Source organism: Phacochoerus africanus, chromosome 3, assembly GCF_016906955.1.
Source record: "Phacochoerus africanus isolate WHEZ1 chromosome 3, ROS_Pafr_v1, whole genome shotgun sequence".
Classification (NCBI taxonomy): Eukaryota; Metazoa; Chordata; class Mammalia; order Artiodactyla; family Suidae; genus Phacochoerus; species Phacochoerus africanus.
This window is the reverse complement of record NC_062546.1, coordinates 181,743,118-181,764,162: the sequence shown is the minus strand read 5'-3', so window position 1 is coordinate 181,764,162 and position 21,045 is coordinate 181,743,118.

Genomic DNA, 21,045 nt, shown 5'->3' with positions numbered 1-21,045 from the left:
TTTACTTATCTGATTCATAAATCCTAATCATATCTAAATTTTTGAGCAGTGTTATTTTTTTAATTTTTGTTTTAATATACCTGTCTTCATCATGAATTTCCATTTCTCAGTTTAAACACCATTCATTAGATGATACCCTAGGGCACTGTATGGTAGGTATAAAATATTAGTTTATAATTATGTGATGGGAAAATTAATACTTTGATAATAGAACATACAATGCATGTTAAAACAAATTACTGGTGGTAAAGAGAAGCCCAATGATGTATGAATTAATTTACCACCAAAAAAAAAATACTGAAAAGTTTTCTTTTGTTTGTGTGTTTTTTTCCCTCTGAAGATTGAGAAGATAACCTACTTGTCAATCTAATGCAAAGAATGTGATGGATAACAAAAGCATGCCTAGCTATGTCCACAAAACAACTGGAGGTGCAGAGGTTGAGTTGAACTCTTGGTTAAAATCACGGCATCATGTTTCAGGGCCAACTATAGGCAATTACTAATGTTTTACCTGGCGGCAGGTCTCACAGAGCGAAGCTGCCCTCCTCACTCCAGCCATGGTGCACAGTCTCTGAAGGGTGCCACAGTCAAGAACTCAGGACTCCTGGTGGCTATGCTCTTTGCATACCTGCATTCCTAGGCAGGTACCTTCATTCTTAGGTCTCTTTATCTGAGTCCGCCGGCTGATAGCTTCAGGCACTTCCAGCTGCTTGAGGGCGTGAAGGGTGGGGGTGGGGGCGGGCTTGAAGATTGAAAACACTTTTTCCCACTCTGACTCTGTACCCTATGCTTTACTATACACTCCTAGCCCTTCCCCAGCCCTATCCCAAGGTCTACAAAATTGTGGAAGCTTTTTTCTCAGGGTTGCCTCAGCAGCGAATGACCCTCAAGTCTGCACTGATCCACCTGACCTTCCACCTGGACTTCCCCCGCTCCCCCTGACCCCCAGTCCAGGAGTTGGCATTTTCTCTGGTTTTAGTGTCTCGCTCATACATCGCAGTAAATGATTAAAGATTTGACTCTTTTTGGCTTATCACTGTAATAACATGAACCTGACAGCTCCACGTTCTCCCTCCAGCTCAGCTGATCTGACAAACTGCTGCAGGAAGTTCCCAGCCTAGGACTAATTTCTTCTGATTGAGTTACAATTGACATAAATTCACCATGAAGAAATGTACAGTGCAGTGAGTTTTAGTATGTTCACAAGGTTGTGAATATCAGTGCTATCTAATTCTAGAACATTTTCATCGCCCCTAAATGAAACCCAGACTGTTAGCAGTCACTCCCCATTCTCCCACGTTCCCTCCAACCCTGTCTCCACCCCCCCCCCCCACCCATTAAACTATGTCTGTAAAAGCCCATGTGGAAGTCATTTTGTTTTTCAGAGCCCTGGATTCAGCATTCCATCCACAATCCCTAAATCAGCAACACAGTGTTAAGGCCCCTAGGCTGTTACAGAATGCAGAGCATGAAGCAGAAGTAACCTCATCCTCAGCTCCAAAGTCAATTCTAGGCAAATGTTACAACTACTGCTCTACTTTGACGCTGGCTTGTTCCCATTTACTGAGCAACAGGTTCCCGTTTCTTAGCACCTCTTTTTCCCTGTCCCCCACTTTGCTAAACGTGTCCATATAGCTCCTTGTTCAAGTTTGTTCTATCTCCTAACAGCTCCAGTTACAGAAACATTAATTTCCAGCACAATCAGACCACCATCATTACTAAAAATAGAACTTTCCCAGTGTTTCAATGTTAGGAATAAAGCCATTCTTTCTAATTAACTAGAAGTTTCCATGACTCTCTGTTAAGGATCTTAATTGCAAAGGGGCTTATATTTTTAAGAAGATATTTGGAAGAGGGGAGCTGAGTGTATACTGGAGATTGCTGAGAATGTACAGCCAAAGAATAAAAACGTAAATCATCTCAAGAGGATATAAAGGATTCCCTAAATGGGGATCTGCTTACTTTTTCTACTTCCATCTTCTAAGCCTGATCAAAGAATCACTAACCTTTCTCTTTTACTTTTTTATTTTTATATTTTGTTGGCCTCTTTGTTGTGTGTTTTTCACCTGATTCAAAGACCATAAGAACAGTCCTGGAATGCTTAGAAAGTGCCATATCAAACAGGGGAGAACAGCAACTTTTGCTCGAGTATTTATAATTGTCATGATGTTCTCCTAGACATTTGTTCCTGCAATCTTTATCCTTCTCAGAGTGAGTATTGCTTGAGAAAATAAATAAGATGTGAAAGTTATAAATAAATGTTTTAGATGGCAATACATTTTTTAAAATATTAATTATATTATGATTACATATATTATTTTCAATTCTATATTTCATACCTTTATATATTTCTCTGTATTCTTTTGGTAAACACTAGCTCGTGAGAGAATAATCTAATTGTCTCTCAACAGTTTCACATATTTTTCTTTTATTTAGGTAATAACACTAGAACTGAATTCAGAGAGAGGCCAACACTAAAAATTAAACAATTTAGCTGTATGAATAAAAGAAGTCCCTAGGAGTTATTTTAGCCCTAGGTTGTCTATTTTTTTCGGAGAGTTTGAAAATAATATTTGGAATACAGTACATCATCTATGAAGTTGCAAAATGTAAATCTAAGGCTACCTTCTAGCTCAATGTCAATTTATTGCCTTTTGCAGATTATTTTCATAGTCAGTAAATGACATCTTGAATTTATTCAGTTTTTCTTTCCCTGAATATATCAGTGTCACACATACTGATATAAGCACTGCAAAGTCGGCAACAATCAAAATTTAAAAAATAAAATTGCAAGAAATCATTTGTGCTATTTTCAAAATTATAAAAGAAAAAAATACCTGTTAATGGGAAAAATAGTGGAGAAGTTAGGTAAAAAGGGAAAGTGTGCAACACTTGAGAGCAATAGTTCTGAGGGTTTTAGAATGTCACTGAGATGCACCTGAGGCTGTGAAGAAAGAAATGGATCCATGCTCTTAAGACTTAGATTCAATTTCAGTTGGTTCAGAGACCAGCTGCAGCCATCAGTGCTTTTCAGATGAAGAAACCCTGCTTTAAAGTTTATTTCTTTTGATTCTCACAATAGCGGTGAGTGAGTCAGTGAGCTTAAGTAACTTGTTCTGGGTAAAATAAATCATAAGGAGCAAAGTTAAGTCTTAAATCCATATCTTTGCATCCTAGGCACAATGCTCTTTCCACAGCTGGAATTCTATTCCAAACTCCCAGTTCATTTCTGATACCTCCATAAAGGTAACCCCATGAAGTTTCCTTATGGTCAAGCCTTCATGGACATGTCTTAAGAGAGTCTAGCCACTACCAATCTACCTGATGCCACATTGAGATGTGGGCTAAAAATAACATTCATTATAGCATTTAACTTTGGTACCAAGACTTTATGTACTTTATCCCTTTAGAAAAATATTGCAATGCCTTCTTTTTTTTTTGTCTTTTTAGGACTGCACCTGCAGCATATGGGAGTTCCCAGGCTAAGGGTCAAATCAGAGCTGTAGCTGCTGGTCTATCCCACAGCCACAGTAATGCCAGATCTGAGGCACTTCTGTGACCTAAACCACAGCTCACATCAATGCCAGAACTGTAACCAACTGAACAAGGCCAGGAATCGAACCATATCCCCAGTGATACTAGTCTGGTTCATTACTGCTGAGCCACGATGGGAACTCCTCCAATGCATTTTTATGAATAAACATGCACACATGTATAGCCTAAGCCACATGCAATGCAACAGGATATATTTTTAAAATATTGATTTAAGCCTAGTACTCATCATCACCACTGCAACAACTGTCATGTAATTCATCATCATGTAGGCCTGGAATTATTGGTCACTGATTTACTTTCTATCTCCCCCATCAGAATAATGGCCTCTAAAGGCAAACCACTGCTCTTCACAGCTCTATTCCCTGTGCCTAGAATAGTGCCTACACCACAGTGAAAGTGGAATGATTTTTAAAGAAACAAAGAAAGAAAGATAAAGAAAAAATAGAGAAAGAAAGAGGGAAAGAGAGATTTATGACATAATTTCACATGCAGAATTGAACACTGATTTGGGATATTCACTTGTTTAGTGGAATTATATGTTATAGTGCATTAATTACATCACGATTATATTATATTAGGCTTATCTATATATGTCACAGGAGAAATGATGACCAGGATTTTTTTTCAAAATAAATGACATTTTTCACATTTCATTACACAGATTTTTATGGTTTCTACATTTTCTATACAAAGTGCTATTGAGGGGAAACTATTTTAAAATATATTCCTTGAATATCCAGGGGCAAATATTTAAATTTCGATTTAAAATTACTATCTTTCACTTCTTTCTCAAAGCTATGACATAGAGATTTAGAATAAAATATTCCATTTGTAAGACTAATAGATTTATAAATATAAAAACAACAACATAAAAAAATAAAATTGAAACTGCCAAGGCACTAAATGTTTTTGCCAAGTGTGTCATTATATCATCAGAAAGATCAAAGTTTAATATTATTAACACAAACAATTATTTTTATCATTTATCACTATGCCTGTTTGTGTATTACTTCTAAATGCCTTTTAGAAATATCCAAACTCAATAATAAAAACCTAGAATTACTTAGGAAATAGTAATTATAGGTTTGCAAAGACTGGGTTACAGCCTCCAGCAGAAAGCTCAAGTGCCAACAGCATGATATCACTAACAGCTGTTTGTTATCATAAGTTGCCTTCAAAAAGTCAGCAGGTAAAATCAAAACCTCATTTCTTAAAACCTAAAGCCTCTACAGTTTAGTACAGCTGAGCATGCTCCAGATGATTTTACTCCAACTAACAGGCTTCTCTGTATTCACCATGTGAATGAAAAGAAATCAGTCATTGGGCTGTGAAACTTTGTTTTACTTCAGCATTATATTTAAGACTTATTTTTAACTGTTAAAGACTAGTAGTGTTCTCATATTTATTAAAGAAAAAACAGATTTTTTCATCAATGAAGGCTACAAAGGGGAATTAGATCTCATAAACTATAACATGTTTAACATACTCATGTATGGTTTCACATCGATCATGAATCCTTACTTAGTAGACATAATCTTTAAGTACTGATATGGAAAACAGTGGAATGTGATGAAGCTAAAAAATGACTTTTTGTCTTTTATTGCCATATTCAGCTAGTATAGAGGACAAAGTAAAGATGAGAAATCCCTTCTCAGTCCCATCCTTTTCTAGCTCCCCTCCATGGCAGGTATACATGCTTTGAGCCTACAGGCATAGTCTCTCCACTCCTTTGTTCACACTGACAATGCTGACAGTGAATTGGAAAAACTGGCCGTAATACTTGGATGAATGGGAGTGAGCAAGTGAAATAAAATGCCTAGTATTTGTTTTCCTATCCTAAGCCCAGTAACTGGTATGCTTAGACATATGCTCCCCAGATTTGACTCATAAGCATCTCCCAGAGAGTTTAATACAGATTTCTGGATTCTCTCTCAGGCCTAACAACTAGAACAGGACTAAGTATCTGAATTTTTAGCCAGAACTCCAGGGAATCATAATAGATGACATTTTGATAAACACTAGATTAGAATGAACTCCCAAGACATTTCTGTGCCCAGTGAAATCTCTTCTGACCAAAGTCATAGCTTCCTAAATGTGTAACTTGAATTATATTTTTGTTTACTGATTGTAGTTTACCTCCATTATAAAGGTAGAATGCGTCCATGATTCCTGGTAATCTGGACATATTTTGCCATCCCTTTCTCCCTAAGACCACACATATCTTCATTTCCTTAGTCAAATCCAAATCATTCACACCATCTACAATTACCAATGATGACACTGATCCATCCACAAGCATCCTGACTTGCCCTGGAGGAACCTGCTGCCATACTGGATATTGTTATCCGTCTTACTGTCCCTCCCCACAGGACTAATCTTAGAGCTCTCCAAGGTACCTGACTCTGGATCCACCTGTTTCCTGCCTCTTCCCCTACTTTGTCTACTTTGACTTTAACATGCTTGGAAGTTAATACTATAAGAAACTAATATCCTTTATCTGAATATATATATATATATATTTATAATACTAAGGTATATAGTAATTCAAATATAGAGATATTAAGATTGACTCACAAAGGGGCAGAAAAATACCATATATTTAAAATAATTTGGAAGAATAATAAAAAGGTCCAATGGAATCCCAGCAGAATCTAATTGGTTTAAGCATTCTTAAGAGATTACTAAATTAAACAACATAAGATAAAAAAAAAAACATAACTTTTGTGAGTTGTGATTTGTTTAAGGGGCTTCAAGATAAATGAGTACACAGGAAAGTATTTCAGGAAAGCCATCTGTGAACATGATGGCTTGTAAATGTTCAACTGTTGTCCAGGAAAGGGAAAAAAGAGTCTATTGATTGTTCGCTGAGATTATTCTGCCAAATTAAATAAGGTTAACAGGAATTCCCATCATGGCTCAGTGGTTAACAAATCCGACTAAGAACAAAGAGGTTGTAGGTTCAACCCTGGCCTTGCTCAGTGGCTTGGGGAACCGGGCATTGCAGTGAGCTGTGGTGTAGGTTGCAAGACGTTGCTGGTATCCTGCGTTGCTGTGGCTCTGGTGTAGGCCAGCGGCTACAGCTCTGGTTCCACCCCTAGCCTGGGAACCTCCATATGCTGAGGGAGTGGCCCTAGAAAAGGCAAAAAGACAAAAATAAATAAATAATATAAATAAATAAATAAATAAGGTTAACAAAGTAATAACCTTCTAGATTTTGGAAACTCATAATAAAGCAAAGCCTACTCTATTTTGCCAAGTAGAATTGGTTATGTCTTAGTGTAGTGTGTATTCCCTGGTGCTTCATAAAATACAAAGCAGAGGAAAATATTAAGAGCAGAACAAATAAAACACCGAAACAATATAGGGATTTCAGTATGAGAAAGACTAAAGTAGAACTTCTGATTTGAAAGATAAGATACTAAATGACCATGAGAAAAGGTAACAAAATCTAAAAAATCTAACAAAACTCAAAATCTGGAGTTCCTGTCCCCCTCTGCAGTTAAACCTGATGAGTATCTATGAGGATGTGGGTTCAAACCCTGGCCTCGCTCAGTGGATTAAGGATCTGGCATTGCCGTGAACTATGGTATAGGTCGCAGGTGCTGCGACTGTGGTGTAGGCCTGCAGCTATAGCTCTAATTCAATCCCTAGCCTGGGAAGTTCCACATTTGCAGCACTGCCCCAGAAACAAAAATCATGGACAAACTATAGGAAAAACAAGACTTTTATATCAAATCTTATATGTCTGAAGAAATCTTAAACTCCTTTCTAGTTTAACAGAAGTTTGGAAGAAAAAGAAAATGTGCGAATTACTACAGTTTTATACTTATAACTACAGAAAAACAAAACAAAACAAAATAGAATGGAGATAGGAGTATGAGGAGAGAGAAGGTCAGGGAAGAGTAGGGTGATGTATCCTTATCATACAAAGTGGAGTCAAAATCTTTCTAGAATTGATGGAAGAGGGATCAAAGTATAGATATATTATTTAAGTTACAAAAATAATAAGTAAATTTAAAAATGGTGATATAACTATATTGGGTGGCTGTGGGGAAAAGAGATCAGGAGGAATGTAGTTATAACCTAGTAGAAATTCAACAGAACATGTCTGACAAGAACAAACTAACATTGTTGCAATTTTTACCATTTAGAGATATTTAGTAGCTACCAAATGAATAAAACTGAAGAATTTAAAATTATTATCTCTAGCTTAGGGACTGGAGGTAGGGGCAGGGAATTTCACTTTTTATTTGCTTTTTCAATGTGTTTTATTCTATCAATATGTTTTCTCTGGTTAAAAAAATTAACAATTGAAATAAGTATATAAAATTGAAAATGTATCAGTTGGTTCAAGTACAGAGGATGCATCTGCTACTATCACAGAAAAAACAATGCATTGTGAAACCTTAAATGGCTTTCAGATTCACAGTGAAGGCTGAAAGGATAGATGCTAAATTACATTTAACAGAACAACAGTGAGAGCTTTGCCACAGAACCGAACCACCTAGGGAGTTACCACATCTTCTGTGACCTAGTAGCTGGTCATGATTAGGAAGTTATTATGAAGATACAGCTCATATTAAAGAAATCATGATCCTGAAAAGGAACCATAGAGATATTAGACAACTCCAGCAGGTGTTTAACAGTAGAAAAAAATCTCAGACACATACTCTAAACTCCTCTCCATCTTCTAAGTTTCACTCGAGTTTATCTAATTGGCAGAACCCAAATTACATACAGAACTCAAACTTCAGGTGTTTCTGGGAAATGTAGCTTTTTAACTTCCTAGTCTTCTGAAGTCAAAAAAGGTTGTATGTAGCAAGGTAAACAAGTATCAATCGCACTACACCCACCACTTAGATGAAAGAACACGGATTTTTAGTCTCCTGGGATTTATAAACAAAGAGAACATTCTGCAAAAGATAAAAATACATGTAAAAACATTTGTAAAAATTTACAATGTGATAAAATGTTATTTTAATTTTTGCAAGTAGCTCTCCATAATGGAAATTCAAATATTTCATTTTGTTCATTTATAACAATCACAGCAAGTAACATGAAGCTATGTTTTAATTTCTTCATTTGTAATTATGATATATACATCAATTTAATTTAATTATTATTGTCTTTATTCAGTGTGGCATATGATATTGAAATTGAAGTTAAATTATCTCTTTGAATGCAGACAAGGGGTATTACTAAGCTTGTTAGGGAAAATATGCGCTTGCATAACTGCACTGGTGTTAAGCTTTACAAAGTCTTTGTAGAGAATTTTCTGTTTCACTATATTTACAACTCAGGTTTGTTGGAATACTAGTATGCCAGTACTCAACTGAGCAAAAATTATTATTTTTGATCCTATTAATCAATGTAGTTACTGTGTCTAGGATACAACAGAGTGTTTGTTCTACTTGGCTCACTGTAAACCACAAAATACAGAATACCAGGTCTCAGAATGCAAGTCAAGGGGGCCAGAAAGGTTGATGATTGGAAAATAAAGCTAGCAGTACCTTAACTCTAAGGTTTCACTGTGTCATGGGTACTGCTATAGCACAAAACAACATATTGACACACTACCGTATCTCAATGTGCCCAAGAGAAAATGCAGGCTTGAAAACTATGCTTATAGTCCAAGTAAAGGAATTAAAAAATAAAATAAAACAGTATTTATAAAAAATATCAATTATAATATTTAACAAACTAACATATTTTCACAAAGAGTGGTAGCTAATAGCTAATATATTCAGCTCAAGCAGTTTCTAATAAATTGTTATATTTAAACTGATAATGTAAATCACAATAACTTTCTTTCTAATTTTTAAGAATAATCATAAACTGATATCAGACACTACTTCAGGCAAATGTGGGACAGAATTTCTTTTTCAATACTGCTCTTCCCTGGGCGCTATCTTTTACTTTGCCCTCCTCAGCCCTGACCCAGATCTGGAAGCTTCTTCCATGCCAAGTACAAACTCATACAGCAAGGACAGGAAAAGTTGTTTGTATGACTGACAGTGAGATCATCAAATTCCACTTATGCTGCCAGGGCATAATTATTAATAGAGAAAATGTAGGAAAAAAATATCAAATAGTCAATGATACAGTAGAAAGGGGGAAAAAATGAAACAGTAGAAATTAAGTGGCAGTAATTAGAGTTTTCCGAATGCTTTTAAACAGACATATAATAAGTTAAGGGAATGTATTTTTACACACAAAAATATACCAAAGTACTCTAGTTTTCATTTATGCCCTGAAAAATAAATTTGCTATTTATACTATATATGTAAAAAGAAATTAAAATAAATTGATTATCTATGTGTCAGTAATTTTAGCATATGTATGGATATCTGGATAGGAAAATTATGCACAATTGTATATAACAAAATTTAAAATTATTTTCAGATTATGTTACTTGTTTATGTAATGTTAATAGATGATAAAGTAAAAATCAACACAGTGAATATGTACAATTAATAGCTTTCAGTGGTCTGAGCTGTTTTTATATACTGTAGTTGTATTTTCAAAAGAGCTAAAAATAGCCAGTTAACCATGTTCATGATTACCTCCTACTTTTTTCAAATTTAATTTTAAAAAGTAAATACAGTTTAAGAAGGAAAGAAATACAAATTCATAACAATGCAATTTTATTTAGATTTATTGTACGATATTTTTATGTTCCCAAGTAAAACACATGTGTTTTATATGAAAGACTCTAAAACAGATGTTCACTCAGGTTCTATTTATTAAGCAGACTTGAATAAAAGTGCTTCAAGAACACTTATCAAAAAGTTTAAGGACACGTTCACTCTCTTTTTTAATATAAGTATTTTTTATAAAATATTCTTCAGTAAAAACATCTAGGCCCTACAGGTAAACTAATTTATACAGACCATGCTAGAACTTTAGGTATGATAGGCACTAGAAGAAGAAAAAAAAAAACTAGTTTGAAAAATTTTAAAATAATCTAAATAATTAAAATAACAATTAAAATAGATAATTGCTAATAATAATCCAAAAATTTGAATAACTTAATTGCTATATAAAGTTGAGTTTTATATAGACACTATAGTTCAAAGTTCAGTCATCTCAAGGATCATACACTTCTGAATGATGTTTTATTATGCTAAAAATTTATAATATCAGTATAGCTGACTCAACTGCAATAGATAAAGGATCCTTTACAGCAAATTAATGAGATATCTTTCAAATAGTAGTATTCTCAATAATTTCCAAACCTCTCAAATTCAGATGGACTTACATGTGAGGCATTTACGTAAACTGTGTAAAATTCCAGAAGACTTCAGTACCTTAATGAATAAAGTGTAGTGAGAAATACACATTTTGTTTCAAGTAATGCCTATATGTATAGTTTTCAAGGAATTATACACATAGGCTCAGAATTCTAGTAGACTTGTTTCCTCAGGTCACAGGTCAAAAAAAGCATATATTATTAGCAACTGAGTCAATTAAATGTTGATTGGTTCACTTCCACCAGGCAACATCTGTAACCCCTATTTTAGAATCAGAGCGTGGATCAATTGTCTGAGAAGTAAGACATAAAGAAGTCATTCCTGGCTCAAAATACATGAATACATAAAACAGAGAAAATGAGTGATGAACTTCACTTTCAAATGCAAGGTACATAGACATGGTCAGTTTACCATTTCAGATAACTCATTTTATTATCCCATTCTGATATTTAGGGAAAGAAAAATTTTCCCTTGACCAAAAAGATATCTCCTTTTAAAATTGATTATTACAAGACAGTCTTATAGAGATGGCATTGAATATAACCTACCATGAACTACAGAAAAATCCACAATTTAGTAAAAAATGTAGATGCAATTCAAAACTACTTGTAAATGTAACAATTACAGGGAAATAAAGATGAGTTATCTTAAAATATTAATACAACTATAATTTAAATATCTAAAATTAGGAGAATATTTAATAATAGGTAGGAAATAATTACATAACAGAAAAATGGACAGTCTACAAATAGGCCAAATTACTTTATGATATAGGTAGAATCCTAAACTAGTGACATATTTATATTTAAAAATAATAACTGGTTAATAAATAACAACTGGTTAATTCATTGGAATAAGAGAAAATGTTAGTCCATAAAAAATAAACTCCTTATTAATCCTCTAAAAAACAAAGGTTAAGAAAGTAAAATTAATAATAATTTTTAAATATATAGGTGAATTTATGCTTGATATTTTACTTGGGAAAGATCTATTTATATGCAGTATAAATATCTATTTATATTATGCAATACACAAAATCTAGAAAGGATTATAAGTTTTTTTAAATGGGCAAATTGGTTTTACAATTAAATATGAACTTGTCTCTGAAAACCTCTGAATGCCAGAATTTTATACTAGATATTATTTGTCACCAAAACTTTTAATAAGTGCAGTAAAAAGCAGGTCTACTCTCAGTATGAAAATTAACTATATTCCCAAATCACATAGATGCCAGTCCTTTTCCTCTTCCAAGGTCCTCCCTCACACTTCTAATTATTGTTAACCAATTCTTCCAGATGTTTTATTCATTAAACAGGCCCTAACATTTCCCACTGATTCGAAATTATTTTTAAAAAGAGCAGTGATATGGAGATAGTATGGCTGGTTAAGTTGTAAGATGGAATCTCTGGTTGAAAATGAAAACTATTCAACAGAGCAATGATAATATATCATTTTATGCTTGCATGTATAAATATCTTACCAAAGACCTGATAAAAAAAAGTAAAGACGGAAATCCAAAGAAGTTAGCAAAGCACGAAAGTTTATTTTGTCAGAGATTTTACCAAACTTGAGGAACTCAAGCTTACATTATCACAGGTTACCTGAGTAGGGGATAGAGAATGAGCTTGGATTGGAAGAGAGAAGGAAAGTAAACCTCAGTTTCCAAAGTGGAAAATAAAATTCTTAGCAATAAAGCTGTATCCTCAGAGGGTAGAGGTGATCCAAAAATAAGCATACTCCACTTTATTGCAATCCCAATGGGATTGAAAAAAGATGCTTTGGCACAGAGTAAAGCAGATGGGTAAGAAATCCCTAAACTAGCATGGATATGCAATCCAGTTTCACATCAACTGAGCAAACCAAAAAAGACCTTTAGCCATGAGTGTGGAACAAATTGCTCCTAGACAGGTAGTACACTTTCGGTAGCAAAATTACACACTCTCTGAAAGAACACCTGACATCCCTCTTTCATTTAGCAATAATTGTCCCGCTTTGTTTCTGATTTTAATAATTTGTGTCCTCACTTTTTTTTTTAGTTGTCAGAGGATTATTGTTTTTATTGATCTTTTCAAAGAACCATCTTTTTGATTTTTTTGGTTTTATCAACTGATGTTTTAAATTTAATTTTTTTTCTAATTATTTTTTCTTCTACTTACTCTGGATTTAATTTGCTCTTCTTCTGCTAGTTTCCTAAGGTGAAATTTAGAGTATTAATTTTAGATATTTCTTCTTTTCTAATACATGTTCAATGGTATATAAATTTCCCACTAAGAATTAATTGCTTTATTTTTTGCATCTCACAATATTTGATAATTTATCATTTCCATTCAGTTCAAACTATTTTTACATTTCTCTTGAGATTTCCTCTTTGACCTATGTGTTATTTAGAAGTACATTTGTCAATATCCACATATTTGGGGGTTTTCAACTTGTATTTATGCTACTGATTTCAAGTTTTTAATTCCAATGTGGTCTAAGAATAGACATTGTATGACTTATATTCCTTTAAACTGGTTAAGCTGTATTTTGTGGCCCAGAATGTAATCTAGCTCAATTAACATTCCATGTGAGCTTGAGAAAAATATGAATTCTGCTGTTATTGGATGAAATAACTTATAGATGTCAATTATATCCAGTTGATTGATGATGTTGCTGAGTTAAACTATGTCCTTACTGGTTTTCTCCCTGCTAGATCTGTCTATAAGGGCTGATGATGGCTCTAGCTATGAGAGTTGATTCTAATTTTCCATGCAGTTCTTTCATTTTTCCCTCTTGTGGTTTGATGCTTTGTTATTATGTGTATAAATCTTAATAATTATTATGCCAGAGTTCCCATTGTGGCTCAGTCTAGGTCTGTTTGAAATTAATATAGTAACTCCTGCTCTTTTGATCAGTGTTTGCATAATATATTATTATCTATTCATTTACTTTTAATCTGTGTCTTTATATTTAAAGTAGATATTTTGTAGAAATGTTCCTTAATTTTTAAAATGGAAATAATAATAAATAGAATGTTGTGATGATTAAACATATGTATATATATTTTATATTATGTTTAAAACAGGCCCTGTATCTATGTGCTTATATCATATTAATTTTCCTTGGATTTTTATTGTTCTTGCCCCCATCTATCTTTAAGAAACACTAATATACTTTGTTTTTAATAAGAATTTATTATATTCTACTTCTTTTGATTAATATATTAATTAAAGTTATATTACACTAATATTTTAATGGTTTAACATGCAGTATTTGCTGTTTCCTACCTAAACTTCTCCAATCTCTTAAAACTCATATTATAATATGGTATGGTTTTGAGATACCTCTTAGAATATTGTAACAGTATTTTTGGTATCAGGTTTTTTTGAAAATGTTATAAACTGCCTCAATAATCAATGATGGGTATGGTTAGAGTGTTGTAAATACATGATAGTGAAATGGGTTTCAAGTGATTAGCTCTTATCCAGTCCACAGCCCAGGGGTCCCATCTCTTATTCCACACACTCTTAGGTATTCAGCCAACAGTTACTCTTTCTTTTGACTAGTGCTTTTTTTGTTTTTGGCCACGCTCACAGCATGTGGAACTTCCTGGGCCAGTGGTCAAACCTGTGCCACAGCAGTGACTCGAGCTGTTACAGTGACCATGCCATATCCTTAACCTACTGTACCATAGGGGAACTCCTCAGCTTACTGACTTTAATACATCTGTCTCATTTAGGGGTGTAGTAAGTTACCACTGTTATTTCCATTTTAGATGGTGTATATGTCTTATATACTGTAAAAGTCTATGATATATTATTCTATGTTGACATGAATTGTCTTTCCTATGCTAACTCATTTTCATTTTATTGTTTCAGTAAGTATGATGAGAAGGAGGCAGATATTGCAGGCCAGTGCTCATATCACTATCTTTTCCAAAGGACTTAACATTGACTTTTTTTTTTTTTTGGCTTTTTAGGGCTGCACGCACAGCCTATGGAGGTTCCCAGGCTAGGGGTCCAACTGGAACTGTGGCCACTGGGCTACACCATAGCCACAGCAATGACGGAACTGACCCACATCTGTGAGCTACACCACAGCTCATGGCCACACCGATCCTTAACCCACTGAGTGAGGCCAGTGACTGAACCTGCATCCTCATGGATGCTAGTCAGGTTTGTTAACTGCTGAGCCTTCACAGGAACTCCCAACATTGACTTAAAAACAAGTTTGGCTCTGTCAACACATATGGCCTGGACACACCTCTTTTTGGTAGTGTGCTGCATATGCTTCAACTTTTTATTCCTAACAGAGGCTACATATTTCACAAGATGTCAATATTTATTTATAGCTTCTTTTTTACAGAACCTTCACTCAACACAACCTCTGCCCTAGATTTTGTATTCCTGGAATCAAGTGTTTAAATTCAAAATAGTGATTATATTTATTATTTTACCACTCTTAGCTCTTATTCAGGAGAAATTATTGGGGATAATTTATAATTATAAATTATTTTATAGCTAAAACTCTGATTTAACAAAATATTTCATTAATACTGATATTAAATTTAATTTGGCAGTAAATCATCAGTATGATGCTGATTTTTCACTCTAAGGAAAGTCACTTTATAAAATATTAATTATTAATAAGGATAAAATAAATCTTGTTTTTTCAGAAGAATTCACAGTAATGTTGCTCTAAAGGCAAGATCCTTCAAATACTTTAGAAATTCAAATATAGTAATATAAATTCCAATTATATTTAATGATTTAAGAAATATGCAGATATATAAAATGAGTACACACTGTAACATGGTGTCAAAACAAATCTTTCCATGAATAATATGGCAGAATATGCTCCCTTAAATAATAAATGCATGGAACCATTCTCATAGATACATCATTAAGAGATATATTCAAAATGAGCTGCTGATAAACTTGTGGATATCTATAAAGTTAAAAAATAAATGGCACTTAAAGAAGAAAGAGTTGAAAAATAAAGCAATAAATATATATTCTTTAAGTTATTTAACTAATGTTTGTTCTGAAAATGAAATGTGGCTATACAAAGTATACATTTTTTAATTGTGAAATGAATTAAGGCAATGAAACATATTATAAAATAAGTAGCTATAAATTTAACTTACATAAATCACAGGAATGCAACTTAACAAAACCATCTTTTCCCACTGAGATTACAGGAAAAAAGAAACCAATAATTTGAAATCAGAACCCTTCACTGATTATTTGATTATTTGGAATAAATTGCTACTAGGACTAATTAGATAAGCAAATGGTATACACCCAAATGCAAATAAGAATTGGCTTTTCTGTAATGAAAATACGATTGGTTATATTGCAGTAACAATCCCCAAATCACAGTCCCAACTATCAGCATACAGGCTGCTTGTAGATTTTCTGAGCCCACAGCCACCTCTAGACATGTCTCTAGACATGGTCCTGACCACCAGAGAACCAAGACCCAGTTCCTGCAAACAATGGAAGCAGATACCAGAAGAAAGAAAACCACAGTCCTACAGCCTGCTGCCTGAGTTCACAAAAGTAAGCCAGAAACTCCCCTGGGACCAGCTGTCCTTGGTCCTTGGGTTACAAGAGGGGAGTGCATTGCTAGGACCCATGGGATGTCTTCTACAGAGAGCCATTTATCCAAGGTCAATAATAACCAACTGACCATATACATATATATTCTCTGGGCATCTATCCAGAGAAAACCATGACTCAAAAAGCTATATATACCCACAATGTTCATTCCAGCCAAGACATGGAAACAACCTAAATGTCCATTGACAGAAGAGTAGATAAAGAAGTAGTGGTACATATACACAATGAAATATCACATAGCCATTAAAAGGAAAGAAATAACAGCATTTGCAGCAACATGGATGGATCTAGAAATTATCATGGTAAGTGAAGTTAGTCAGACAATGAGACACCAACATCAAATGACATCACTTACATGTAGAATCTTAAAAAAGAACACAATGAACTTCTTTGCAGAACAGATACTGACTCACAGACGTTGAAAAACTTATGGTTTCCAAATGAGACAGGTTGGGGGTTTGGGGGATGAACCGGGGGTTTAGGATGGAAATGCTATAAAATTGGGTGCTGATGGTCGTTGTACAACTATAAATGTAATAAAATCCATTGATTAATTAAAAAAATAAAATAGTAAAAAAAATAAATAAAAATTTAGATAAAATGAGGTGAAAAGAATGTATTTCTGATGAAGGACTAAGATAAAACCCCAAAAGAAGACTAAGCTATGTAGAGATAGGCAATATACCTGAGAAAAAGTTCAGAGTAATGATCATAAAGATGATCAAAGAAGTCAGGAGAAGTGTAGAAACACAGAGTGAGAAATTAGAAGTTTTTAATAAAGAATTATAAAATATAAAGAACAACGAAACAGAATTAAAGCAAACAAAAACTGAAATGAAAAACACTAGAAGGAATCAATAGTGGATTAAATGATGGAGAAGAATAGATCAGTGAGCTGGAAGTCAGAGTAGTGGAAATCACTACCACCAAACAGAAAAAAAAAATGAGAAAAAAAAGAAAAATAAATGAGAACAGTATAAGAAACCTCTGTGAGAATATCATACATGCTTATATTTGCAGTATAGGGATCATGGAAGGAGAAGAGGGGGAGGAAGTACTTGAGAAAATATTTGAAGAGATAATAGCTGAAAACTTTCCTAACTTGGGGAAGAAAACAATCACCCCAGTCCAGGAAGAGCAGAGAGTCCATACAGAATTAAACCACAAAGGGATATATCATGACACACTCTAATCAAAATGAAAAAAAAAACATAATATTAAAAGTAACAGGGAAACGTAACAAATAATACACAAGGGAACTGCCATAAGGCTATCAGGTGATATTTGAATAGAAACTCTGCCAGAAGGGAGTATAATGATATACTCAAAATAAAGAAAGAAAAAAACCTACAACCAAGAATACTCTTCCCATCAAGGCTCTTGTTCAAATTTGACAGAGAGATCAAAAGCTTTACACAGAAGTAAAAGCTAAAAGAATTCAGCACCATTAAACAAGATTTCCTACAAATGATAAAGGAAATTCTCTAGGCAGGAGAAAAAAAAAAAAAAAGGTCATAACTAGAAACAAGAAAATTACAAAATGGAAAATCTCAGTTGTAAAGGCAAATATACAATAAAGTTAAGAAATAATACATACACAAATAGCAGCAGGTTTAAAGACAAAAGTAGTAAAATCATTTGTACTCACAATAAGCAGTTAAGGGATACACAAAACAATTATATATAAAATATAATATCAAAAACAGTACTCCTGAGGGGGTGAGACTACAAATGCAAAGTTATCTAAAATTCATTTGAAATTAAAAAAAAGGACAGCAATTAAAACAAGCATGTATAAATATAGATTCCTATTAAAAAAAAATTCATGGCACCTGCAAAAGAAAAATCTTCGATAGATATACACACACAACAGAAAAAGGAATCCAAATATAATTCCAAAGGTAGTCATCAAATCATAGGAGAAAAGAACAAAAGAAGAAAGGGGAAAAGACCTATAATACCAAATCCAAAACAATCATCAAAATAGAAATAAGAATATAGATGTTGATAATTACCTAAGTGTAAATGGACAAATGCTCCAACCAAAAACACAGACTGGCCAAATGGATACAAAAATAAGACCCATGTATTTGCTGCCAACAAAAGCCTTACCCCAGAGCTAGAGACACATAAGGACTGAAAGTGATGGGATGGAAAAAAGTATTCCATGCAAATGGTAATCAGAAGAAAGCCAAATGGCAATAATTATATCTGACAAAATAGATTTTAAAATAAAGACTGTTACAAGAAACAAAGGACACTACATAATGATCAAAGGATCACTTCAAGAACACGATATGTAATAATTATAAATGTATATGTACCCAATGTAGGACCAGTTCAATATATAATGTAAATGTTAACAGACATAAAGGAGACAACCGTAACATAACAATAGTGGGGAATTTTAACACCTCACTTACATCAATAGACTGAACATTCAGACAGAAAATCAGTAAGGCAACACAGACCTTAAATTACATATTAGAGCAGATGGACTTAATTGATATTTATAGAGCATTCTACCTGAAAGCCGAGGGTATACCTTCTTTTCAAGTGTGCATAGAATATTCTTCAGGATAGATTACATGCTGGGCCACAAAGCAAGCCTCAGTAGACTTAAGAAACCTGAAAATGTACCAGGCATGTTTTTTGATCACAATGCTATGAGATTAGAAATCAACTGTAAGAAAAAGAAAAAAAAAGTATAAAAAACAGAAACAGTGAAAGTTAAACAATATACTATTATATAACCATTGGATCACTGAAGAAACAAGAGGTAATCAAAAAACATCTAGAAACAAATGAAAATGAAAACATGATGATCCAAAGCATATGGGATGCAACAAAAGCACTTCTAACAGGAAATTTTATAGTAATACAAGCTTACCTTAAGAAATAAGAAAAATCTCAAATGATCTAACTTATACCTAAAGCAACTAGAGAAAGAAGAACAAACAAAATCCAAAGTTAGTAGAAAGAAAAGTAATAAAGATCAGAGAAGAAATAAATGAAATAGAGTCTGAAAAAAATAGAAAAGATCAATGAAACTAAAAGTTGGTTCTTTGAAAAGATAAACAAAATTGATAAATCTTTACCCAGAATCATCAAGAGAAAAAGATTTGGGACTTTGAAATGAAATGAAATAGAAGTTACAACCAACACTATAGATAAACACAGCATCAAAAGTGACCTGTGACCTCAAGGGTACCACAGAGCAGGGCATTGTGACCAAAAACTACCTGTTGTTGCTTTAACACCCCTGAAAGCACACTGGCTACCACTGCTGAATGCTCCAGGCAGTGCTGACACACTTGATCTCTGTCAATTCCCAGGAACCTGCAACAAGGAGCAGTCTGTGCTGCACCTGCTGTGAGGGCTAAGTGAGACAGAGTATTCTTGAATGGTCTGCAGATAGTGGGGGAAAACCACCACAGTTATCACTGACTCCTGAGGTGGGCATGGGGGTCCCTGAACAGTCACCATTTATGGCTGCAATCACCTCAGAGGAGGGCATTGCAGTTGAACACTACCTCTCCTGGCTCTCTCTCCCCTGGGAACTCACACACCCTTATGCAGCCAGTGGGCACCTTGTAAATTGCACCCTGGGCCATTTCCCAGGGCCCTGCAACTATGAGTAGCCTGCTACACCTTCCTGCAGGTCCTTGCTGCTGTTAAAAAGCCCAGCAACCAGGCACTGACTACTAGCCCTACCCATTGCCTCTTTCTCCCTGGAAACACAGTCAGCATGCTCCAAGACTATAGTTTGGCTTCCCTAAATTCACAGAAAAAGAAAAATATAAGCAAGATGAAGAAGCTTAAGAACCATTCCCAGTTGGAGTTCCTGTCGTGGCGCAGTGGTTAACGAATCTGACTAGGAACCATGAGGTTGTGGGTTCGATCCCTGGCCTTGCTCAGTGGGTTAAGAATCCGGCATTGCTGTGAGCTGTGGTGTAGATTGCAGACACGGCTCAGATCCCAAGTTGCCATGGCTCTGGCGTAGGCTGGCGGCTACAGCTCCGATTCGACCTCTAGCCTGGGAACCTCCACATGCTGTGGGAGCAGCCCAAGGGAAAAAAAAAAACAAAAAAAACATTCCCAGTTAAAAGATCAGAATTCACATGAAGCAGAAAACAATGAAACAGACCTCTACAGTCTGACAGACACTGAGTTCAAAAGGGAGGTAGTGAAAATAGTGAAGGATTTAGGGCTGAATATCAAGGAATTAAGAGAGGATATGAACAGTAATGCAGATTCCTTTAGAAAGGAACTAAAAAATATAAGGAGGAGACAAGAAAAACTAGAAAATTCATTTGTAGAGAGGCAAACTGAGCTAAAGGCAATAAAGAACAGAATGAGTAATGCAGAGGAACAAAATAGTGACATGGAAGATAGAATAATGGAAATCACCCAATCATGAAAGCAGACAGAAAATCAAATGAAAAAACATGAAAGCAATATGAGATATCTATGGGATAATATAAAGCAGGCCAATCTACACATAATAGGAATTCCAGGAGAAGAAAAAGAAAAGAGGATTAAAATACGTTTGAAGAAATTTTGGCTGAAAACTTTCCAAATCTAAAGGAAACTGATATCAAAATACAGGAAGCACAGAAGGCCCAAACAAGTTGAACCCA